General features: G+C 46.8%; 1 protein-coding gene and 1 non-coding gene across 2 annotated transcripts in view; both read left to right on the forward strand.

Moving 5' to 3' along the window:
- The window catches only part of LOC144174818 (glycoprotein 3-alpha-L-fucosyltransferase A-like), a 115,129-nt gene that overhangs the window by 18,249 nt on the left and 70,788 nt on the right, over positions 1–26,092 (forward strand). The gene's annotated exons all lie outside the window — the stretch shown is intronic.
- On the forward strand, positions 2,001–2,073 carry Trnaa-ggc (transfer RNA alanine (anticodon GGC)). Its single transcript has one exon. It is a non-coding gene; the product is annotated as a tRNA-Ala (tRNA).

Raw genomic sequence — 26,092 nt, forward strand, 5'->3', positions numbered from 1 at the left:
GCTGTAGGTCGAATGCGTTTGCAGATGAGTCAGCTGGCCCGCTACTGCGTGCAAGCACTTCTCGGCCGCTCTCGAATGACGAATCACGTGTTTGAGCAGCAGCAGCCGGTGGTGGATGCGGAGATATTCTACGGGAGTACTCTGCACTCGGTGGGCAACTGGCATATCCGCCGGCATCAGACGGGAGCAGCTGTGCAATCGCAGATTGTGGTAAAAGGGAGGGAAAATACGGCTGTAAGGGCTGCGCCGGGTCATAAGTATCACGTCTAAACGCTATATTTGCTTGATTGGCTGTTGTGTGATGATACTGTACTGACTCGTGGTGGGGATAGTACTAATATATATACAGTCTAGTCCACTTATAACAATATCCAAGTGCCAAGAAAATCCCATCGTTATAACCGATAATCGTTATAAGCGGGTCGAGAAAAAAAAGCCACAAGAGAGATCAAAACATTTTATTAGCATGCAAGTGAGGTAGTGCAACTACTCGTTTGCAGAAAAGCCATAGTCAGTCAGCTTTGACTGCTTCACGCGAAGCTGACGCACATCTTTTTCGAGAGCATCTAATTGCTCCACATAGCTGAGCGGGAGGTCCTTCGCGAAAATGAAGTCCCGTAGGGACTGTATCATTCGTTGGGCCTCGTGCGATGACGGTACCTGGGTAGGCTGCTCAGCCGCGTCGTCGCAGTCGTCGCTCTCACCGCTGTCCGCTGCACCACGCACACTCGCAACGATCGCCTCGTCACTGAGGCACTCGGACGTTTCCACACCATCGTCGGCATGGGGAAAATCGTCGAGACCCGACGCGTCTTCGTGAAGCGCTGACCATAACTGTGGCACCCCTTCATCGTCGGCCTCCCCTGGGATCGCTTCCTCCTCGCCTGCTTCCTCCTCGTGACGTCGCCGAACGAAGCCAGCCTGCCGATAGCAGTTTCGCACCGTGGAGGCGCGAACTCCACACCACGCTCCGAAGATAAACTGCGTGGCCATGAGCAGTGTTATCTTCAGGTCAGGTTCCTGGCTTCCCCGTGCGGCGTTGTCCACGTTCAGCAAAAGCCTGTCGAGGACGCGCCGCGATATAGCACCTTGAAGTTGGCGATCATGCCGGCGTCCATGGGCTGCAAGCCTGCCGTGGTATTGGGCGGAAGGAAGAACACTTCCACGCTTGCCATGTCAGGCATGGAGTGGTGCGCACTACAATTGTCCAACACAAGTCGACTTGTCGACTTGGCGCAGTCGACTCGTTTTCTGAGGGGTGGACGGGATGCAAGGCGCGTCGCGTGCTGTCGGCGCCGAGTGCCGGCGGCAGCTCACATTTTCGGCGCGCGCGGTAAGCGGATTCAATCGCTATATCCGATATCGCGGCTCGGGAGCATCGTAATAAGCGGGTTATTTTAGCATAGAAAATACAAAATTGGACGGTGCAATCGTTGTCCATCGTTATATCCGATATATTGTTATAAGCGGTATCGTTATAAGTGGATTCGACTGTATATATATATATATATATATATATATATATATATATATATATATATATGTCAAGAGTGGTCGACCAGCGTTGAACACTCTTAAGCTTCATATGTCACCAAGACTTCCAGAACAGAGGCCCTCGCTATGCATGTAGCGAATCAGAATAGGAAATTAGGGGCTCGTTGAAATAAGACAGAAATTAGAGTTGGCAGTCAAGAAAACCTTCGGAAAGCAAAGGGGAGGATGTGGTAGGTGATTGAAAGAGATAAAGAATTTGGAAAGAAAGACAGAAAGTGGAGAAAAAATGCCCGCCAGGTGGGATCCGAACCCACGACCTCCAGAATACCGGTCTGGTGTGTCTGGTGTGACATGTCGTAGACACTCGAGTCGCGGCCCGGGGATTAAAAAGAAGGTCCCCTTCAACCCGCGTAGTCCGAGTGGCGCTGGCTACCACCCCAAACACAGGAAACCAAAATTCTTTAACATAAATACCCCAGAAAGTGGAGGGGAAAATCGCCCCCCCCCCCCCGGTAGCGTAGTGGTTATCGCACCAGACCGGCATTCTGGAGGTCGTGGGCTCGGATCCCACCTGGCGGGCATTTTTTCTCCACTTTCTTTCTTTCTTTCCAAATTCTTCATCTCTTTCAATCACCTACCACATCCTCTCCACTACTTTCCGAAGGTTTTCTTGACTGCCAACTCTAATTTCTGTCTTATTTCAACGAGCCCCTCATTTCCTATCCTGATTCGCAACATGCATAGCGAGGGCCTCTGTTCTGGCACTCTTGGTGCGCTAGGAAGCTTAAGAGGGTTCAACGCCGGTCAACCACTCTTGACATGTCGTAGACACTCGAGTCACGGCCCGGGGGTTAAATGAAGGTCCCCTTCACCTCGAGTAGTCTGACTGGCGCTGGCTACCACCCCAAGCACAGGAAACCAAAATACCTTACATAAATACCCCAGAAAGTGGAGGGGAAAATCGCCCCGCCGGTAGCGTAGTGGTTATCGCACCAGACCGGTATTCTGGAGGTCTTGGGTGCAGATCCCACCTGGCGGGCATCTTTTCTCCACTTTCTTTCCAAATTTTTTATCTCTTTCAATCACCTACCACATCCTCCCCTTTGCTTTCCGAAGGTTTTCTTGACTGCCAACTCTAATATATATATATATATATATATATATATATATATATATATATATATATATATATATATATATATATATATATATATATATATATATATAGAGAGAGAGAGAGAGAGAGAGAGAGAGAGAGAGAGAAAAGGTTCCTGGCTATGAGGTTAGCTGTACGATAGAGAAGTCAACCTGAAAAACATAACATTTATTCTAACGTTTCGACCAGGGGCCGGTCTTTTTCAAAGATGAAAAAGACCGGCCCCCGGTCGAAACGTTAGAATAAATGTTGTTATGTTTTTCAGTTTGACTTCTCTATCGTATATATATATATATATATATATATATATATATATATATATATATATATATATATATATATATATTGAGAGACAGAGCTCCGAGGTGCTGAAGGACCACTTTTAATTAGGCTCCCGAGCACAGGCCACCGAAAGACGGAACTGTCCGGGGATGATCATGGTTATACACAGATGACAGTGGCGATGGGTTTGGATGGGTAGAAGGAACAGAGGGATTGACCCGCCGTGTTCCACACTGGATATAACAACGGTCATGTCGCTTCCAGGCACAAATATCACAACAGTACACCCCCAATGCCCACAATATATATATATATATATATTGTTACGTGGCGGCAGGACACAGATCAGACGAACGATGCGATGGAGTGAAGCGATCTATTCACATTATGTACAGTGCGGCCATGACAGAGCTCGCGCAAGGTTCGCGCCAGGCACCCACCTCGTCGTCGTCGTCGTCATCGTCGTTGGTTCAAGGAGCTGTCAGGCATTGTCCACCTTAGTCCCGTAACAATATATATATATATATATATCCCGTTTTTGTAATTTACATAAAATATTTTTCTTTCTTGCTCTGGCTTGTCAACGAGGCTTCCTAATGCCACACGCGTGCAGTACTCGACAATTAGGGGCAATCGGTCATTGTTTCAGAACCTAGGAGAACTGTTCCTTAAAGGTGATGTTTCCCACGCGGCAAAATTTTATATTGCGCACGATAAATTTGCAAAGATGCCGAAGGCTTGGGGTGAAAAGTTGCTGCTCATAGAGTTATGTGCACCAGGGTTTCCGTCTTTATAAAACAGTGTGAAACCGAAGGCTTCACTTTGAATGCTAATTGCGCGGGAGAACTTCGCAGAACGCGGAAGAAAAGCTGAATAATTGCTCGTGAAAATAATGACATGGCCCTAAAGGCTGGTCATACAGCCTTGCAGGTGAGGGTGGCCCTCGATCGGTGCCTCGCCAACCGTTTTCTTTAGCAGTCATAAAAAGTAAACGAATGCCGAAAAAACATTCCTCTCAATCGTCTTCCTTTTACGCCGCAAAGCCTCACACATATTAGTGATTTACGCGCAGAGACCCGCCGAGAGTCGCCCTTAGCCCCTTTGGCAGCGGGCAATTCCGCCAACACCCTCAACTCAATCACACCGGCTTCTCCACCAAGTTTCGTCACGCTCAGCATCACCCCTCACCTGTGAACTTCGCGATCCGCATGTTTAACTAATCGCAAGGCCACCACAGCAGCACTCGCACTCGCTTTTGTCCGCCACATCGTACGCACGGGGAACCGGCCCTTCTGGACCCTCGCCGAGCTACGTACAAACGTTTATGCGCGCAGCGAGCAGCTCGTCGTGGAATACAGCGCGCACTTTCTCCGTGAAGCCGTACTCGTATCGCTTTCGCGCCTATTGCGTCTAAACGACCACAGAGCCACCGGATGAGACCGGTCCGCCGAGAGCCGTCTCCCTCACGCGCGCGCATACATTGCCCGACCCATCTGTGGCATCCGACACCGAGCGCATCGGACCTCGCGCGAGCCCGCTCGGTTAAGTATGCATCCGGCCAAGGGTCACACAGGCGGCGCCAGCGGCAGCGTATGGGCCCCTCTCGCTACTCTGCCGCCCCCCCTGGCGCATTGGGTCTCGGGGGCACAGTTGCGGCGCGCTGATTTTCTCCCCGGGCAAAAATTAAACGGAGAAGGAGGCGGCCGGCATTTGCATCCGAGGGAGTCACGCGGCAGCGTGTGCTCCGCATCATTCGAAGGCTCGGGAGCACCGAAGCGTGTCTTCTGCACTGCAGGCGCTACGGGGGTTGGCGGAACAGTGCGGCGCAGAGTCACGGCGCAAAAGTGCTCGCAGTGTAATTCGTGTATACATGATTCGCCTGCTGACTGGTGCGTGGGCTCCGCGCGACACCCCTGGCTGCGACGCTGTCGACTAGACAGATGTACGTCGCGGGATGGCAACCTTCGAAGCGACATCGGGGAGGCGTACTTTAGAGCGCTGGCGACTCGGTAGTGGATGGCTAAGGTAGGCAAATTCGTTATGCTGCTTTGCAATCGTGCGCGTGGCGTTGTCGCTCCTTGGTGCGGTACCATTTAGTGACACACTATTAGTATACCAGGTTTTGGTGTCTGAAGCCGGCGACTGGCTGATGCGAAGGTTGCGGGTTAGGATGCCATCCGAGACAAACAAAACTATTACGTGTGACAGTTAAACGCCTTTTGCATAACATGTTAAATTTTACGGCCAAGAAGCCTCACTTTGTGACCCGCCGTTTAGAGTTCTATCATGGACATGGCGGCGACAATTACTGAAGAAAAAATAAAACAGTCGGTGCGCACCGAGTTTATTGCTGCTTAAAGAATCCCGAATGGTCTTATTTAGTTACTCTAGAGCTCTTTTCACGGTGCCCCTTCTAGTCCAGGCATACAATAGCGTATTTATGCAAAAAAATTGTACCTAATTAAGTTAGCGATCAACTAACAGAAACAAGCATGGCGCGATGATTAAACGAACAATGCGGGAATTTTTTCCATGACGTAATTCCTGTTAAAACTCAGTTCAGTTTTGTAGGTTATTTAAAGAGGAATCTGTTAATTGCCGTGCAACGTGCACTTGGCAGAAGCATTTGATGACCCAGCTCTGACAGAGTATAAACGCTTACTTGAATATGTTATCGAACATTGCTTTCGCTTCGGTGTTTACCTAGTGAGCCGTTTTAAAACACGTATCGTTGGGCTGATCAAGTTATAAGTTATTCGCTAATGCATCATTTGCGAAAGTTGGTGAATACAATAATGCTTCACAAAAAAAAAAAATGTATATTACCAACTATTACGATTCTCCCTGATTCAAAACTTCAGCGCAGCGGTTTAGGTGCTTTTTTTTATTTCAGACATATTGAAGCAAATAGCTTGCGAGAGACATACGCATGTATGTATAGTTTCAGGCCACTCTTGTGTATTGTGTTTCAGAGAACGCTGGGAGTATACCGTGGCTGGCGCGAGCAGTGCGATGGGCGCCACATCGCAAAATGAGTGGCGCGACTGCATAGCCGATCGTGAAGAAGGTCATGTCCTGCGCTCCACCTACTTAGCAGACTCTGAGCTGTATTAGGCTAAGTTTCCATAATTTTTTCGGTGTCCTCACATATCCCGAGGTTCCACGCGTTTTTGAAGCGCAAGGCGTCGTTCCAGAGCGCGAGGCGTCTTTCCACAGCGCGAGGCGTCTTTCCATAGCGCGAGACGTTCCATAGCACTTGGGAGTAGCGAAAGTGAACAAGTAGCGGCGAAACGGGTAGGAGACAGATCGAAACCACTCGAAAGCATAAGGCGGAAGCGCATAGCGCAGCATATCGCCAGGCGGCGAAATGAACAAGCCCCTCGAGAACGCGGGGCAGAAACAAAGCACCTCAGGCCTTCAGTTGGACATTGCTGCTTTTGCATTCAGAACCCCTAAGGACGGCTTAGGTGCCCTCGTACCAGGTTTGAGCATGCGATGACACTACCCCTGGTGTCGTAGTGGGTGATTTCAATGTGGATGTGGCGGGAGTGGGAAGGGAGTGGTTTGCGCGTTTCGTTTTGGCGGCGACATTTGGATTGTGATCCCACACCGGTACGACCACCCAGCGCAATATGCGCAGTGATTTGACATTATCAACAAGAATGTGCCTGCGTTTGTTAATATGCTGATCAGCGACAATGAAGCCATGGCGAACGTCGTTGCTAAGTTACGATGGCGCTGGTCACCTACATTCACAGGGCGGAATGGCCTTGCATTTTTTTCAGAAGGCTTGTTTTTACGCCGTCAGCAGACAGAGAAAATGACGCTCCGCAACACGTATCACGAACAGCGTAGTAAGCCTTCGCCGACGCAGGTAATTGGCCATCACATTTCTCTCTGTCGTTTGAGTCGACGTAGTGGAAGGAAATTGCGTCAGATTGGGGTCGGAGAGGCAAAACTGAAAATTGGAAAGTAGGTAACAGTCAAATTGATAACAAAGTCAGGTTTAGGTGAGGCTTAAAGAAATGGGTGTCGGCATGCTTCAAGCAAAGGATTGGCTGTAGGGTTGTTCTTATACAGATAGATGATTCCGACGGCACGTACTGTGCTTGGGGATTGGCACAGAAGTTAACTGTAATTTAAAAGCGGAGCAGAAGATAACGCGAAGGTGAAGTCAAGCATCACTTGAAGCAGCTACAGTGTAATGTACCGACGCTGTGTCTGCTGCTTTGTGACAGCGGAAGCGTGCGCGCTATATAGCGCGCGGCCATGATCCCAAGGTTAGGTAGGCAGGCAGGTAGGCAGAATCGAGAAGGCCACGTGCAATACCGGGTCTTGCGCCAGACGTGAATATCCTCGGTGCTGACATTGTTGGTCACATCGCATTGCGTATTGCGCAACCATGTGGCATTTTCTTTTTGCACACTGCAGCCCTGATATTCAACACCATCGATGGCCGCGAGTACATTCAACGAACCCTTGCTAACTTCTCTGTGAGGGCCACTGATCGTCGAAGGAAGACCTCCACACGGTTATGTTACCGTATATTACGAAAAAAAAAACCGTTGAAGAAATCGGGGTATGATTAGGACAAAAGCGCAGGTTTAATTCCTCCTTTGAAGAAATTTGGTGAGAAGTTAGAACATAAAGTATGAAGCCTCGCAGGCACAAATGCAGAACTTCTAAATTATCTTGGTATGTTTTAATAGGATGTCAATGTCCCCCTCTCAAGTAGAAGGGCTGTGATTCTACATCCTATTTCCGCTGGTTGAAATTGTCCTCGTCAGGATCAGCATTCAGGCTCACCGCAACCTAAGGAAAAGTCTGACGTTCTTGAACCACGATGTAATAAATCTTGGACGAGGGAAGAGCACACAAATACGGGACGATATCGGCCGCCGCGTCAACACAAGGTTCAGAGAGCGTAGGAACAACTGCCAGCAAATTACTCACCCAGGGAGGCTTGCCGATCATTGTCATCATTGCCGGCAGTGCCCCAGCGTTCCATATTTCACCAAGACAATTGTCATCGGCCGAAGCAAGAAAAAGATAGAAAGGGAAATACTAGACGCCTTCGCCGTCACGAAAACAGACGCTTGCATAAGCAAGCCGGCAGTCACCCTCACAGATAGTGAGGCAGAAGTGCTTACGCATGGTCAGAGGCGCTGAGACGAGAGGTTTTAACAGGTTGGCATTTCTTGGTATCATTTATAACTTTGATTCGCATTATGTATATTAGTGTGTGTTGTAGAAAATGAATCAGTTGACAGTCGCGCATCGTCCCGTATTTGAGTGCTCTTCCCTTGTACAAGTTTTAATACAGCGCGGTTCAAGAACATCTAAACGAATTAGCCCCCGTATTAGCCTTACTGAAAAGTCTGAATTTGAGCTTAACAAGGGTGATTGTTCAACGATCTTAATCGTAGTAACGGAGAGAGAGAGAGAGAGAGAGAGAGAGAGAGAGAGAGAGAGAGAGAGAGAGAGAGAGAGAGAGAGAGAGAGAGAGAGAGAGAGAGAGAGAGAGAGAGAGAGAGAGAGAGAGAGAGAGAGAGAGAGAGAGGGTGGATGGGTGGGTGGGTGGGTGGGTGGGAGGGAAATTGCGTGTTTCTCGACATCATACACTCAGCAACACTGCAGACAGCCGCCCGAAAGGGACCTAGCTAAATATAACTCGTTGACGTACATAACTCAGCGAGAAGTGACGTTCACGCATTCTCACATCATAAGGGAATTCCCCGAGTGCTTCGCTGCTGACAAGGCCACGGCCCTGATTCCGTGCAGTGTTGCATAACGGTGCGCACTATGTTCGAATGCCCTGCGTTTGGACGTGGTTTTGCTGTATAATATGCCAGTTTTCAAGGCGAATGCAGCATCCCCCAAACGCGAGGCCTGAATTCCCATGTCTGCGACACGCCATAAAACCATTCTTGCCTTATTTGTTCATACTCTACTTTTATATATTTCTACCCATTTATTTTTTACCCATTTTTTTTTACTTACTACTATTTCTTGTATGTTGCCTGTTTGTATGCCTTACATTTCTCATGTACAGTGCGTCACCCGAGAAGGCCCAGCCTTGTTCGTGGGCAACGTCGCGCTTTCCGCAAGATGACGTACATTGAGCTTAATGAAGAAGAAGTCTTTATTTTCAGCAGACGTTGTTACAATCCCTGCTGAAGGGGCAGGAGCTAAAGGCATTGAGTGCCTGACGAGGGCTCCTGACCCTCTGGAGTCCACAACAGAGGAGTTCACAGTAGAGGACATGTTCAAATCAAATATGTGTGCTTAGCAATAAGATCCAGCAATACAGAGAAAAAAAAAAGTAAATCAAGAAAAATACAAAAAATCGTACATTTCCTATAATGAGAATCACAAGTTATACAATATACATAGAACTTTTTTCTTCCATACCTGTTGCCAGCAGATACAATACAACACGAAATGTTTCCTTACTGATTGTTCCTCATGTCTATGAAAAAATCACGTCTTCACACAGTACAGTTTAAATTCTTTAGAGTGAGACACGCCTAGTGATTGTCATATCTCACTTTCTTTTCTATAAACATCACCTTGGTTTCAGTCTTGAATACGGTTGCACTGGTGCTAAAATTTAAATTATCCGCTAGGATGTTCAAGACATGTGGTACTTGATAAGTGGCCGATTGTTTGCCGTAATTAGTCCTAGTTTTAGGTGTACGTCTTATTGGACGCCGTACACAGTAATGACGGTTTTCTGCGTCACCATCTACATATAACTTGTTTTTGTGTACCATCTGCAGGAGTCTAAAGTAATACAGCTGGTCAGCTCTAAGTATTGAGTGTTTTGAAAACAAAGGTGAAGTTGGCAGGTCTTGGAATTTCCCTTGAAAATTTTCGAAACACCGTAATATCTTTTTTTGCAGGACAACAAGCTTATTGTAATTATTTCGTGAGGTTGTTCCCCACACCAAGATTCCGTATGTTAGTTTTGAATAGAATAGAGAATAATACATGTTTCTTTTTAGCTATAGCGGTACTAAGTGTGATATTTTATAAAGGCATCCAACTGTTCGTGCCAGAGCCGCAACTAAATTATTTACGTGTACTGACCAGTTTAACTGTTCTTGGAACCAAACACCAAGGAACTTTTGCTCATGTACCCGTGCAATAAGATGTCCTTCGTATTTGAGATTGATATCTTCGTTTAAGGGCTTATTGATTGGGCGGAAAATTATATAGGTTGTCTTTGTGGCATTTAATCGCAGCTTGTTTTGTTGTAACCAGTTTGAAAGATGCACCAGATATTCGTTTACAATAGATTCCAGGAATGTTAAACTGTTTGATGAGAAAAAATTTTCGTGTCATCTGCATACATAATAATATCAGAAGAACCTGGTATTTTAACAATATCATTTATGTACACAAGAAATAATAACGGGCCAAGTAAGGATCCTTGTGGGACACCTTGTTTCAATTTCATTTCGGCAGATAATATGTCATTGATGCCAACTATTTGATATCGATCATGCAAGTAGTTTTCCAGAATTTGTAATGCGATCCCATGAATTCCACAGCTAAATAATTTTTTTAACAGCAAATCAAAATGTATTGAATCAAATGCCTTTTGAATATCTAAGAAAAGACCGAGTGTGTATTTTCTGTTTTCCATATTTACGATTATCTTTTCCTTGATATATGCCAGAGCTTGCTCAGTTGACCTATGCTTTTGGAAGCCGTATTGGTTGGTTGCTATTATTTGGTGCTTGTCAAAAAAAGAAGTGAGTCGCTCATGGATTACGCCTTCGAATATTTTAGATAGAGTTGGAAGCACCGATATAGGACTTGTATTTTGCCAGTCAGAGTCAGAGTCCTAACGTTGACCCTTAAGGTCAACGTTAGGAGCTCGTAAGGTGGAGATTGGCCAGGGCATATATTCGCACTAGCGGAAATAAGGAAAGAACGCAATAAACGACGATGGTGGTGACCACGATGATGGCGATGACAGGACACGTGATTTAAGCACGCGGCGCGCCGAGCTTCGCCCCTTCACCAATGCCCCAACCAGAGGCGCAGCACTCCCCTCCCGGCGTCTAGGACCATGGCGATGCCAACAATATCGGCAAATCTTTTACGCCATTTGACACTAATGCTTTCGCGTTCAGTATACGTCATACCAAGTGCTCCTCGCGTTTCTCTTCGGTCTTTTTTATTGTTAAGGTGTAGCGTTCCGGCGTATCGCTATTCTTTCACAAGTAATTACTTTATAGTTGTTTAGTGTAATTTAAAACTTTGTGGCACTGCTAATACTGAGGACCAAAACTTGCATTGTGCGGAGTTTCAAGTTTTTCACCCTAACTCTCTCTCGCTCTCTCTATACATATATACTACGTCTCATAGCCAAGGAAACTATCCCATTAAAATGTATGAGCAGTAACTTCTGACAGAGAGTTACGCAAAAACTATTTAAAGTTCTGGAAACTATCTTCACTTCCTGCTCCATGGAAAATATCACTTTCCTGCAGTGGTTCCACTAGGTTCCTGAGAATTCGGAATTTTGAACGAGGAAGCTGAAGATGAATCCTCTCTGTCTCTGTCTCTCTCTCTCTCTCTCTCTCTCTCTCTCTCTCTCTCTCTCTCTCTCTCTCTCTCTCTCTCGTTTTTGTTGTGAAAATGGCCGACATAACTCCGGAGTAATACCCCTGTCAAACGTGCCTATTTAAGTGCACTTACACGGAGTGCACTTGGATAAAATGTCATTCGGGAGCAGCTAAACGGCAAACGCGAATGACACTTTACAAGGAACGCACTTTAAGCTGAGTGTGGTCCCCAAACACACTTTACCGGGGCCAGCTCGCCGAGTGAGTAATCTCGTGAACAGAAGTCCAAAAATCGGAAAAATTAACGTAAAACCGCGAGCGTTTAGATGATAATAAGTAACGTTAAAAGTTAATTATAGATATATAGGGTTGTTCGTTTTCGGGTTTTATATTTTTTCAAATTCGGGGGGTAAAAATCGGGCGGTATTTTTCAAACTGATATTCGGGGAAAAATCGGGTTTTTTGCGAAACCATTCCTTACTTCGGGTTTTTTCGGGTTAAATATACGGTTGTACTTATCAGAACTTACACTGAGCTTATCAAAACGTATCACGGGCTTTTTAAGTATAACACGTTAAATTTGGTGTTTCAAGCTGGTAATTGGGACAGACACCACAGTATTATAGCAAATACAGTATACTACCCGAAATTTTGTGTTTGTTTGAAAATGAATCAGTGGTGTTTGAAAATGAATGAATCAGTAAACATTGACTCTTAGAAATTATACATTTTATTCTCGAAAATCTGGTCATCGATTTTTTACACGTCCTTGTTGACATACATTATCATCTGCATGCGCAACATGTCAGTGACCCTTTTTAGAAGTTCTTCGAAAAAGAGCAATACCACAATTTCCAGAATTTTGCTGCTCTTGTCAAAACAGGATTTTGAGTGCAGTGGCTTCTTTCCCTGCTTTTGTGGCCATTCGAAAGGAGATATCACCAGCTGCGTGATGCGCGGGGGAGGAAGGACACCACGCACGGCTCTCAGCAGGGCCGACCGACGAGCGCGTCTACGTCACCGTGACGGAGGCTGGCTGAAGAATAGCGATAATAATGCGGGTTGGAACCCACGCTGGTAAAAAAACCTGTACACAAAACGTCTTCGTCGCTCAATCTCTCCCCCACCGACTGGTCACCCGTCCCTTCCGCGTGAAATTCTTGGAAGCAGGTGCACATACCCGAGACTAATCTGCAGTGGGCAAAGGGGCAGATTTCTTTGCTTTTCTTTCACCCTAAATTTGTTCACAATGTACTCGAAGCGTGGCCGGCCTCAAACGTGTTTCCCACTTTCTTCTGCAAGCATTTTTTTAGGGGGGGGGGGGGTGCATGTACGCCCTCACAGCGACCTGTCTAGAAAGCGTGGATAAAAACTGCAGCGCTACTCTCCAAGCAGCAGGGTGAAATGCACCCGTTTGTTTGTGAGCGGGGCGCCAGGAGAAAACGGCAGACCGTCAACTCACGATTGTGCAGATCGCTACAGGGAGGTTTATTCGGGGAGAAATCGGGTTTAACCCGATTCTCCTGAAACTTGTTCGGGGTGCAAGAATCGGGTAAAATCGGGTTTTACCCGAAAACGAACAACCCTATAGATATATTGCTTATTTACTTTTACAAAAATTGAAGCAGCGACGAAAAATAAGAAAATAACCTCTCTCTCAACAACGTGCCAGCGCCGCCTGGTGGGTGTTTTGCTCCATGGCAGCCGTTCTCTGCGGCGTTCTCGTAGGTGGTTTCTTGTGGCCCTGTGATTGTGTTCGTGTTTCAGCCTATTTCCGTTGTATTCAACGCTTTCAGATAATTTCCCCCGAACAATAATGCAGCTGTCATTCACTGCGCAGTGAATAACACTGAAGATAAAAGCGCCGGTGTTCAGTCGCCGTCCCGACTCTGTTTTTGTGGTCTTGTGCGATGCGCCGATTGCGATTTTAAACAATTCAAACCCAACGAATTGTTTACAATATTCCTCACGTGATAAATAGGGGGGATTTCAAGTAATTTTGCGTAATATTTACGCCGGCTATCGTCACTGACATCACGGCCAAGGGCACTTTATTTCGTCGTTTAGCAGCGCGCAGCCTAAGTGTCACTTGGGAAGCCCGAGTGCACTCGGCGGAAGTGCACTTAAATAGGCACGTTTGACAGGGGTATAACACTGTATTGCCTCGTCGGCCATGTCCTGCTTTGCTGCTAGGACATTCTCAGCCATTTCAGGGCAAAAAAAATCTCGGGACATCACTGACGTGAAGCCTGGGGAGGAGCGAAGCATGCAGTGTACACGTGTAATCTTGGCGCCTTGGCGTTTTTGTCAACAAAGACGAAACCTTTGGGGAGTAGAGATATACAGCTTTGCTGTAAAAGTCTCTTGTCTTTGAAGCACCAAGCTCTCTAGCGCGAGGCGTAAACGAGTTTCCCGGCGCATTAGTACCGTGACTAAATGAGACGACGATTACGACGAAGACGGCGACAGGACATGCCAACAGCCCCAGCCCCTGAGGGGCTTCGCCCCTAAAAGAAAAAAAGTAACCCTAAACGTACGCTTTTAGTGCTGTCCGCCCCCATTAGGCAGCATTGATATCTTGTAGGCGGCGCAAACACCCACACGCAAAACCAGACCATACCACTAAAGAAATAAATAAGCCTCGTTATCCGAAGCCTCCGTGCCTTAACTATATCCGGCTCCCGCCTTCGCTTCAATTAGTTCCTGGGCGCCGCCCGAGAAAGGGGGGAAAAGAAAAGGAGCATAACTATCACCGCACGTCTCTCCTTCTCCCCCGCCGCAGTATACAGGAGCCCGAAGCTCTCCCAATCAGCGTCCCAGTTTCTATATCCGGCGGCGCTAACGCCCGCATCCCTCGGCGTCTGTAGCGATCGTGTTCGCGTCACTAGGCGCTCCGCAGACTGTTGCGACGCGGCGTCGCGATGAACGTCTGCTTCAGGCCGGCGCAAAAAAGCGCCGTGTTTCGCACGCGCTCGCTCTCGGCGTTGTTGCTGCTGCTATCGCTGCTCGCGACGCTTGCTTGCGCCAACTGGAAGTGTATAAAATACCGCTCTAACAAAAGGGCCGAACACGGCCCGTTGCCATCGATCCGCCCGGATGTCGCATTTGCGAGCGTCGTGTCATTTTACAGCCTTGGCGCGCCGTAAGCAAGACCATGTATAGAAAGCGCTAATCGAGGCCCATTTCGCCATCTTTCTGTTCGTGAAGAAAAACAAAACGAGATCAGCAGCAAATTTTTTATTTGAATTTGGAGGCAGAGGCAGACAGACGTTTATTATACTGGTGAGAAGGATGAAGTTCTTAGGGCCTCTACCCAGTGAGAGGCATCCTTATTCCAAGACGCCCTGGTGCTAGCTGGCCGTCCGGGCCCGTTCCACCAGTCGGCGCTGGTCCGAGAGCTCGGAGCTGGTCAGCTGCTCCACCAACTGCTCATAGGTGGCGTTGGTATTTGGGGTTAGAGTAGTGGTCCGTTGGCACCTACATACCACGTGGTACAGGGTGCCGGCAACAGGGCAGAAATTACAGGTGACAGGGTACTGGGTGGAGTACATAGCGGTTAGTAGGGTGTTATGGGGATACGAATTGGTTCGTCGCCGCCGAAAAGTGGTTTCTTCGACGCAGTGTTGTACGGGACGGCGGTACAAGTAACAGCGTTCCTGGAACTAGTTCCTTTTAGAAGGAACGAAGGAACGTTACCGTTCCATTAAGGGTCGGTGTAACTGTAACGGTAACTCGTTAGATTTTTGAAGAAACGGCAGGAACGGCGTTCCTTCCTGCCAACGTTACATCCCGAGAAATTGGCTGTTTTTGATGCCAAGGCTCGAGCACAAAAATCCACAAGTCGCTGCTGTGTTTCTCTCCCTATAAGCTGACCAATTGGCACGCCCTTCAGCGGAAAGTGCTTCCTGAAAGGTCAAAAGCAGAATAACCACGCAGCGGGCTGCAGCTTGTGCTTGCTTTCATGCCGGTTGATCTTACGCGGCGTTCGACGGGTGAATAGCGCAGCCGCGAGAATTCTTTTCACTTTCATCGTTTGTCTGGGGAGGCCAGGATGCCCGTCTGGTCGATAGAATTGTTCCCTGCCGGGGAAAGGTTTCTAACTGCGAGCAGCGCTGCAGCTACCTTGTGAAACCACCGTATATTATCAGGGCTAATTACCGCATTAGACGCGCGAGCCGCGGGTGCGTTGTTGTCGAGGGAGTTGCTCTCGCTTTGAGGTCATTCGAAGGGTCACCGGGATTGCAGGGTCACCGGGTCTGACGGGTCACCGGGAATTGTTCGGGATTGCAGGTCGCCAGTTGCTTAATTCGAAGGTTTAAGCTATCATGGATCCCAGATAGTTCTATGCGAGACAAGGCGACCAACGACATAAAGACAGAGCTGGCTGCGGTGACCGAGCCATCCAGCGCACAATTTGCCACCTCGTCCGCGCGCAGGATTTCTTTTCCTTTGGGCAGCAAACCCTTCCAGCCGAGGCACAGGATGAGCTGTCGCGGTACCTGCTGTACCAGTTGACTACCCGCTCTCGCAGATGAAGATCTTCGAGGAATTGAACCAAATTTTCTTTAAGTTCAACACGTCAGTACCCTCAAGCGCTTCCGTGGAACGGCTCTTCAACATTGCCAACGAAGTGCTGACGAAAAAACGGGTTTGTCTGTCTGACTCCACACTCGAGATGAAACTCTTGCTGAGTTCAAACAAGGGACTTTACTTAGTTGCGACTATGCATTCGGGAATTTTTTTCCCACTAATTGTTTTTACATTTTTTTTCATTCATTCTACTTTTTTTTATGTCAGATCCTGTAACTTTGTTATGTACTTAACTTTTTTCTGTTTCAAGAACCAAAAAATCGGTCGTTTCTGTACCACGGCACGTGTTTTCTTGTTTTCTCGTTAGTTTTTATTCATTTTTGTTTGTTTATTTACCTTCATAATGTCGCACTTTGTGTCCGACTATAATTTTTATAGTGTAAATGTTTTTTACGCACGTGAATAGGCTCCTTGTTATTTCCTGTGCATTTCCCTTATGGGTATTTCTAACCACTGGAACTGATTTGTGTGTCGCGTCCACATACTTGGCTATCTTTGGTTGTTTCCTATATCTACTACCCTGATTGTGTTCGGCATACTTTGTAATTCCTGTGTATAGATTTCGTGTGGGACTACGCTGTTGGCATTTATTTATTTTTTCTTGTTATTGTCTTCCGACCTAAACTTGGATTGCGAACCTCGTAATTATTACTTGTTCTGCTGTGTTTTATTGCTCGCTAACTTGTGCTGTATTATCCGCAAAGCTTCACTTTTGTAACCCCCTTACTAAATTCCCTGCGAGGGGCCTGTAAGGTATTTTAAATAAACTGTAATATTAAATCAGCATTAATTAAAGGCCTATGTATTGTTCCTTTCGACGCGGTTTCTAATGCAAGACATTTAATTACGTTCCTGCATGTGAGTAACTTTCTATTCGCATATTTGAAGCGCAGTAACTGCGAATTTGTGAGACCGAAGTGGGAAGTGCCATATGTGTTGCACCTATAATAGACGAGCACCAAAATCGCAGTTAGACATGTCTGGAGTTTGTCCGGTGCTCCCTGAAAAAAATTGTCTAGGAGCGTTTCTTTGGATTCTTTTTATCTCCAGATAAACCGCTGCCGGCGGTGTTCATATTCCTATCATATACGTAATTCGATGTGACTTTTAAATTTCTCGCTTTATTTCGCCTCAGGAATCCGACCCCATATTTTAATTTAAAAATCAAATGTAACGTTAATGTAACGACACGTTACAATGTTCGAAGTGTAGCTGGAACGCGTTCCTTTCGCAATAAAGGAACTTGTAACGGGAACTCGTTTCAAAATTAGGAAGGAACGAGGAACGAGCTTTTGTTCCTATTTTAGAGGAACGTGTACAGCACTGCTTCGTCGCGCGTTAGTTGTGAATGAGGTTCTGGGTAGCGACGGCGGTTTTTTTTTGTAGTGGGCTAAGATTTCAGTGTATGTGTTGAGTGGTGCTGCCTTTGAGGTAGTTCAGTCGTTGTTTTCTCCTTCTGCTGTAACGGCTCGGGAGGCTGCCTTAGTTACGGTGCGGTGTAGTCCATATACACCGCAAGGATGGCAAGGACCCGACATCTCTGCCGATTCATTGACATTTTTTAAGCGAAGCTTATACTGTCCCGGGCGTGTATTTTTCATGCCTGCGAACAAAACCTCCCTACACTGCAGGTGTCGATGCGTTTCATGGTGCGAGGCAGTGGAAAGCGAACGTCTCTTTGCGTGTGCGACTAGCACGCACACGGTCACCAGCGATGTCGCACGCCGCTCAAAACATGATTTGGATCTAAATTGTATACGTGCACATTTTGTCAAAATTTTATAGGCCAATCCTAAGCCTTCTCGGCCACAGAGAATTCAAAGAATAAAGTTTACCTTTAAATGTGACAAAAATATGTTATTACAGTAAGAAATACGGGTGGTTTCTGTAGATTTCCGGAATTAAACGTTTCAGCCTCGCTCGGGACGTAAGCTTGTACATTGAATTTTGGCGGCGTGCGCATTTTCGACTTGTCCTAGAACATTTTTGACAGACTGTACGTTTCATCACTTGCATATGCACCTTAAGTAGATTAGTTAACGATAGACACCGTTTGCAAGATCCAAACCTGTCTCAGACGTCAAGTTTAGACGTCTCATATCTTGGATACGTATTCTTGAGTAGATTATGTAATCACTAGGCACCATTTTCAAGATAGTGAAAATGAAAGTCTGTGCGCGTATCTATATATCTTTCTTAGGGATGACCGCCGTCAAGGCTCAACAGGAATAACATTTACTCACACCTTTCGCCTGAATTCTGAGTCACCTCTGTGTTGCATGCTAAACCGCTTCGCTGATGACCCGTTCAACCACAACAGCAAACTTCACAAAGTGGAATGGCCCATGGTATTTATTTATCTTGGGCACTTATTTAAAATGGTCAGGCCATTGGCTATCCATCCGTAACACCTATAAACCGGACAACTCAAAGCAGCGCAGAAACGCGAAACACGGTTGCCAGAAAGAAAAAGACAAAAAAGACAAAGTCGGCCATAAAGCGTTTTTGGTATTCTGTCTGAGTCCTTTATAAATTTCTTTTTATTCTGGAGCTCAATAAAAAATGTGTTTTATCACCACCCACCTATTCTGTACATGTTTCTTTTTAAAATTCTGCCTGGCTTACAGGCGGAGATAGGCTCTGTAGCAGATGGCAACGAATTTTCCGGAGGAGCCGCACGAATTTCGCAAGCGGTGTGACACAGATTAAAACCTCTTCTGGCCGGTACAGGATGCAGTCATAAAAAAATTAGCAGTGGCTTAGCTCGACTATGCCAGGATATACGTAACGTGATCTAAGGTTCAGCTGGTTATTCTTAGGTTTCCTGGTTGTCTAGGAGTAGCTGATTATCATGCTTAGTGCTGCTAAAACGATTTACAATCCAATCCAATCCAATCCAACCCAATTCAATCCAATCCAATCCAATCCAATCCCATCCCATCCAGTCGCGGCGGCGGCGGCTCCGGCGCGACAGCTGCGCGCCGTGATACGTAGCTGCTCCTCGCGCATGCGCAGCATGGCTCTCCAGGAGCCACGCGAAACTGCTCAACCTCGGCCAGTGTAGCTCACGCTACAAAAACAGCCTATTTTTACCCACTGCAGGATGAAGGCCTCTCCCAGTGATCATTGGGAGTTTCGGGCCAAATGCTACGTCAGGGTGGCCAGGTCCTTTTCCACTGAAGGATGGCTGCTGGTGTACCCGAATAGTTTAGCAGCACCGCTATGCAATACTGTTATTATACGTGAGCATTTCGTGCTCCACGAGGCGAAAAAGCTTCACCATCCCTTCCTAAAGGAAGTTGAGAGAAGCGCGAAAGCTTTTTCACATCGAAACTGCGTCAAAGGTGCGTCTAAGCTTTGCTGAAAGTGCGTCAATCCTCCGCTGAAAGTGCGTCCACTCGATTCTCAAACCTTCAAAAACCCAAATCGCGAACGAAGAACAAACCCATGCGACGATTTGTCGCGCACTAAGTAAACGCATGTATGAAAGATTTAAATGTGTACTGACGCATGGTTTATGAGATAAAGGCCATTGTATACCCCTTCTTCACGATCGCTGCGTGTATCGTCTTATCCAGAACCATTCCTCCTTCGCGATTTTCAAGTAACCATTTTTGACACAATGCAGGCCCGATTTTATTACCTTAGCTTTTCGGTCGACCAACTTGTCTATGGGGAAATGCGTCAGTTTTTTGGCACGATACCATCGGTACCACTGAGAAAGCTTTCGCCTCAAAACCCGGCGGTGTATCTGTTTAGACCAGAGTGTTCTTACACCAAAAATGGAGCAATCGCTATCAATTTGGCTGTCGTATAGATTATATGGATGCTATGACGCACAACTTTTACCCTTCTGCATTTGGTCACTACTAGCTCCTTAAAGTATGCATATTTGAATCACCCGCCAGTTTTTCGTTTTTTCACCTTCCCGCCCCGGTCACCGTTATTTCATGTTCCATGAAAAATTTTGCGACTGGCAATAGCAGGACTTTAACCAAATCCTGGTAATAATCAGAAAGGTTAACTCCGTTTTTTGACTTTCATCAGCTTTTTCAGACGCTTACTGTATGAGTACCGATGCAGAAAAATGCCCTCATTTTCTGATATGATTAGCATAAACCAGGCCGACGTAATTCTAAGCGGGCTTCCGTCAGCGAAACCTGCGCATCGATATATTTAGAACATTAATGAGGTCCAATCAGCCCTTCTTTTAAGCTCCACAAAAGGCAGTTGAGCTATATTCTGCAGGCCTGGTGCTGATTTTTCTGCGCGTGAAGTATGCCCGACGGCTATTGAGTTCGCGCTCACATTTTTGCGTGCTCCCAACAAGCTTATAAATCAGATCGAAGGCACAATTAACTTTTCTCCTACACGCTCTTAGCCGCTCCTGCGGCGTAATTCCAGCTAAGCAGCATTTGATGAAGCACAGGCGATATTATATTAGCTTGTACTCATAAGAGCGTACTAATAGCTCGTCATAATCTGCTGCCCAGAATGGAATAAGGCATGAATATTGAAAGCGCCTTCATTAGGAGACGGTGAGCGGCATAAATTTGGCTGATATTTCCCTGCAGCCCTGCTGCCCCCTTGCGAGTTTTTGACTCGTAGTGCGCGTCTCTGAAGTTTCGCGCCAATGTAGCGATGACGCTGAGGGTGATAGAGTGTACATGCCGTTATTAGCATATTATCCGCGATACGGTGAAAATGCAAGGGAGGTATTGAGCCGCGTAATAACGCGTCGGGCGAAATGTTTCGCTGACGGGGACAAAGCATGCTTCGTTTTGGTTGAAGTTAAAGCGTTATACTTTTTTTTCTGTCCCTCTGCCTATCGTTTTTTTTATTTATTTTTGTTTCTCGCGGACTGAGCGTAGAAGGAAGCTTAATCGCGACTTCAAACTATGGTAACTGTAAGACAGCTTGACGTATCGGGAGCGCTGCACAGTATGCTCAAGCTAGGTCTCCCAATAAGTTGGAAAGCATTATTGGTACGCTTTAAATTAAAAAAAAAAAAGCCAACTCAAGAAGTATATTACTAAACAGCTTGCAAAAAAAAAAAAAAACCTCAACAACAGAAAAATAGTTTGTCTTGATTTTCCAAATTGCTGCTTACCTGCGGGCTATTTATTGAAAAAAATGCAGTTCTGCGGCCTAAGTGCTACCTTTAAACACTTTCTGCGACAGCTATCAATCCTGGTTGTCACACAGGGGAACAAAATGTCAAGACGTTCGGATGAGTCTGCGACAACAGATGCACTTATAGACAACGAACGATAGCGAAAGAGATGGCCGGAGCCCGGCCAAAACCCAACCGGAAAAACTAGGCCACCATGTCAGTGGGTAGCTCAATCTTTCCCCCTCTTCACGGGTAGAATTCTTCGGAACTCCGAAATCTAACCGAAATCTCCGAAATCTAACCGAAATTTTGCGAAGTTCATGCCATGAAGGTATTTTTACTGCTTTATGTTATAAGCCGCATATCTCATTCAGTGGCTTTCCGATCAACAGTTGGTATGACATCACGGGCATGTCGCCGTCCCTATTTTAAAAATCGCCCACGGGGGAGGGAGGGGGGGATTAAAATAGCTTTCAGGTTAATCCCCTGAAGCTTGTATGGTGCGCCAAAACAAAACGCTGTGAACTTAAGATACGGTAATTGGAGGGTTGCCATGGATCGTATTCGGGCGCTTTTGAATAACACCGTTCACAAAAATACAGTCGCGCTGGCGGAAAATCTATGCCGTGAATTAAAACATCGCACACGCTTTAGCAATATAAATGAGTACAAGGGTACAGAAGGCGAATTTCTTGAATAATATCGCGGGAGTGTCGACTGGCGGCTGGTCAACGCCTTATCACGGTGGGTAGCGGCGAAATGACCGAGAGTAGTTCGCCTGCGCAGGACGACCCTGTCTTGCAACCGCCGTCTGCTAGGCTGTTCCCGCAAGCACGGCCCAACCCCTTTCCGCTGGCAATCAGCGGGCAATCTTCATTGCAGTGAACGAGGCGCACGCGGAAGCGCTGTCACCACCCGACAATGAAGACAGCCGGATGATTGCCAGCGGAAAGTGGTTGGGTCCTGCTTGCGGGAACAGCCTAGCAGACGGCGGTTGCAAGGCATATTGTATCGTGATTTGAAGGGAAGTTTGACATTCACCTCAATGCAGCCATATGGCTACGAAGGATTGATTGATTGATTGATTGATTGATTGTAGGGTTTAACGCTCCGACGCAACGCAGCCGATGAGGCGCGCCATAGTGGAGGGCTCCAGATTAATTTTCACCACCTGGGGATCTTTAACGTGCGCCGAAATCTCGAACACACGGGCGTTTTTGCTTTTCGTCTCCATCAGAAATGCGGCCGCCGCGGCCGGGAATCAAACCCTCGACCTCGTGCTCAGCAGCGCAACGCCTTAGTCACTGAGCCACCGCGGCGGATATGGCTAAAAAGGAAAGCTAGCTTTCCTTTGTAGCCGTACGGCTGCATTGAGGGGGATGTCAAACTTTTCTTTGCAGAAACTTACTTCACCTTGGGGTTTCCTCCTAAATCTTTTCGGTTTAACTTGACTTTATTGCATAGATCTGACGAACAAAGGTCTTGATCAGTATGTTGCCGTATTTTAAAAAAAAGGATGTATCCTGGTGTGTCGAAATGCAATCTTCAGGGCCATGCTTAGTGTTTTATGAGTGATTAGGCAGGGTTGTTTCGTGCTTGGAGTTAGTCAGTCCATGTTACAGCATACGCCTTTTTTATTAAAAAAAAACAGCCATCAAGAATTTGCTTTATTCCATTCCATTTCCTCAGGGCGTCATGTTTCTGCGCACACACTCACACACAAAAAATATCACTACTACTAACAAGCTTTCAAATGTCCCGCTGGCCAACGTCTGCAGTGACCTCATGGGCGACATACCGGAACGAAGTGTTAACTCCTCGCCAGCATTCCAGTGGCATTATTAAATAAAGCCAGCAGTACCAATACCAGTGCACAAACATGTTCATAGGCAGTAATACTTGTCGCCGACAGCCAACTACCCACACAAACCAGTTTGTTTGACGTCACAAGGGCGGTGCACCGGCGATTCGCCACTGTTTCATACGTTTTCCTTATTGCTTAGCTGAATTGTTTGAAGTTTGCGTTAAAATCGCATTACTGCTGTTCTGACGTGACAATCTTTCGACCGAAAATTTGTATTCCGCCTTGGCAGAACGAGCCGCCAGGGCGTCGCACTGTGCATCCACACCCTTCAAACCACGCGTTTCTTCAAGCGGCATGCCCCTTTTGTGAACCAGCGTCGTTCAGAGCTCATCACCACCTTCCCTTTCATGAGCTGCATTGTGCGGTTTCTCAAATGTTTTCCGAGCGAGCCTGTTCCCCATCGAGCTGCGCTCGTAGATGCAACATGGTCAGAGCACACGTTTCGCGACGACGCGTCAATTTACAGAGGCTGCGCCGTCAGAAGCAGCTGCGTATGTATGTAAAGAAACCTTGAGCGCAGAAAAGGGGACGCGAGAAACGCAGAAGCTCGAGTGAGGAGCCGGATGTTTTTATTGCCCGATGAAGGGGAAAGAACGAAGATGTAGGTGAGCGTTATCTCCGGGGCGTAGATGGAGTTCCCTGGTCGCGCCCTTGGTCATTCGGACGCCTAGTCATTTTGAACCATTCGCAATCCATGTCCCCCAAGGGGCTCGTCGAGCCGGCAAGAAGCCAGAGCCGCATAAACGGCGACACGGTGTGTGCGAGGTGAAGGCCTGGAAGAGGAAGGCTACCAGGAAACGGGACTTGAGGTGTCGTTCTCGTATCGATATGCGCACAATAATCCTTACTGCTCTTTAAACTTATCCGATCTTCACTTCGCAAAGTTATGTTAATCTCGGACTAGGTGGCTGTGACATTACACATTGCTTTACACAATACAGGCACGTGAAGTTAGGATGCATATAACTTAGGTGTGATATATCTGCCTCACCGTTAAGGTCACACATAAGAAGATTTTTTTTTTCTCAGGAGAAGTTCTTAAACCCAAGATAACGTTTTCGCGGTTCCTTTCAAACCTAGGTCACTTTTCATGCTCTGTTATGGAACACTATTTTATTATTAGATGCCACCTTACCAAAACATGAATGGTTATTTCTAAATCTCAATACTTGATCAGTTAGCAGATTGTTTCAAGCGTCTATAAAACTTGCAAATGCCTCGCAAGCCACAGTTATTATGTAAATTCTTTGATTTCTGCACTTAAATTTAGTTCTAAGATCGCAGCACCCATACACGTGCTTACCATCTACACCCCCTCCCTTTTTTTTTTACTAATTCGCCCTATTAAAATACCGGTATATCAGCTGAAATACCCTTCGAGCCAAGTGCCGCAATACCTTCATAGCAGCTGTTCGTCGTCTCCAGCAAAATAGCTGAATGAATGAAAGGGTCGCAATAAAATAGAAGCATAAACGGCATCACTGCTGCATTTTTCGACAATTCTAATAGTCGATTTTGCAAACAGTTGGCGATGAGCAGTTTGTTTAAGCTCTTGATGCACTGCGGTCAGCAGACGAACCGAATCCGCGCATAAAGCAAGGGCGGCTCTCCCTCATTAAACACCGAGACGTCTCGGACACGCAACGGTGGTCGAAGGGCTCAATGCCCTCAGGTCGAGTTGCAACCAGTACAACCGGATGCATCTTCCGGCGGCGTTGCCGACACCACTTATGGAATGGAGGCAAAAGATTGGCCCTCTTTACCCTCATGCACCCCGTGTTTCATCAGCCACTGTTTTTAATGTTCAGTGGCCTCCGCTGCCCTCAAAGGAGATACGAACTGCGACTATACACGCACGAGCGATATATTAAACGGCCAGAAAAATCTTGAAACTGAGCAGGTCCTGAAATGCTAAGTCATTTAATACTCACAATATGTTCGTTGTTTTGTGGGTCACAAACGCAGGCCGTTGAGGTTGTTGTGCAGGTATTGGAGCCCCTCTTTGCGGTTATTCCGTAAGGCAATTTTGTATTTTGTTTTCATTGTCTTTTTTAAAGGGAGGGTTGGCCTCCGTCAGATGTTCCTACACCTTTTGCCTTCCTTTCCACAGTTCTGCTTTTTGATGTAAAAGTGGAAATAAACCTGATCTAGTTTCTAATTGCATAATGGTCCATGTCGGCCCCAGACAATGTGCTTCCGCTCTTGCGTCAGCGTATAGCCGTTTCCTAGTCAGCACAGACAAGCGACGCGTGGCGCCATTTAGGGGCCTTTTTGAAGCTATGTCCACGTGCATGTGGCCTAAATTTAATCGTCCAGAACCGCTTGGTCTCGTAGTGTAGTAGTTCCGCTCCTGCGAAGCAAACATCCTAACCCGGGTTCAAATCCCGCTACCTGATTTTTTTAAATTTTCAAGGGTTTGTCACATTTGAATAAAGGTTGCCTGGAGCGTTCAGCTGTCTACGTGGGCAGCTGCGCCGCATATTTACGCGTCCCTTTACTCCACAGAACCCCGCGATAACTTTAGGATGCCTCGCGGACTGACCAAGCATGACGAAGCGGTTCTACACCGCATGCGGCTGGTTGTCGCTTACACCAGTAATTTTCGATTCAAGATGCATGCAGCAGGCCACTTCCCCCCTCTGCACACTTTGTGACGTGCGCGAGGACTTAAGCTACGTCATATGTGAATATGCGCGGTGTTCAGGGCTTGAAACGTCCCTCTTTGTGTCCCTGGGCCAGCCGCTCTCTGGAAGACTCAATCTAAGTGACGTGTTAGGCCCCTGGTCAAATTCTAAACAAGCATCATGAGTGACAAGAGCTCTATTTACTTTCCTGCGAAGCACAGGACTTGATAGGGGTATCTAAACAAGGTTACGCAAACATGCGCATGCTTACGTAACATTGCGTAAGAGGCATTTGATGAAGACTATGACGACGGTGATGTGCGCACATCACCGTCATCAGCGTGGCCATCATCACATTAATGAAATACCGCTTTTCCGATACGCCTGGTGTAG

This window comes from Haemaphysalis longicornis, unplaced genomic scaffold (genome assembly GCF_048455015.1).
Source record: "Haemaphysalis longicornis isolate Haplotype H1 unplaced genomic scaffold, Haemaphysalis longicornis Haplotype H1 scaffold_3, whole genome shotgun sequence".
Taxonomy (NCBI): Eukaryota; Metazoa; Arthropoda; class Arachnida; order Ixodida; family Ixodidae; genus Haemaphysalis; species Haemaphysalis longicornis.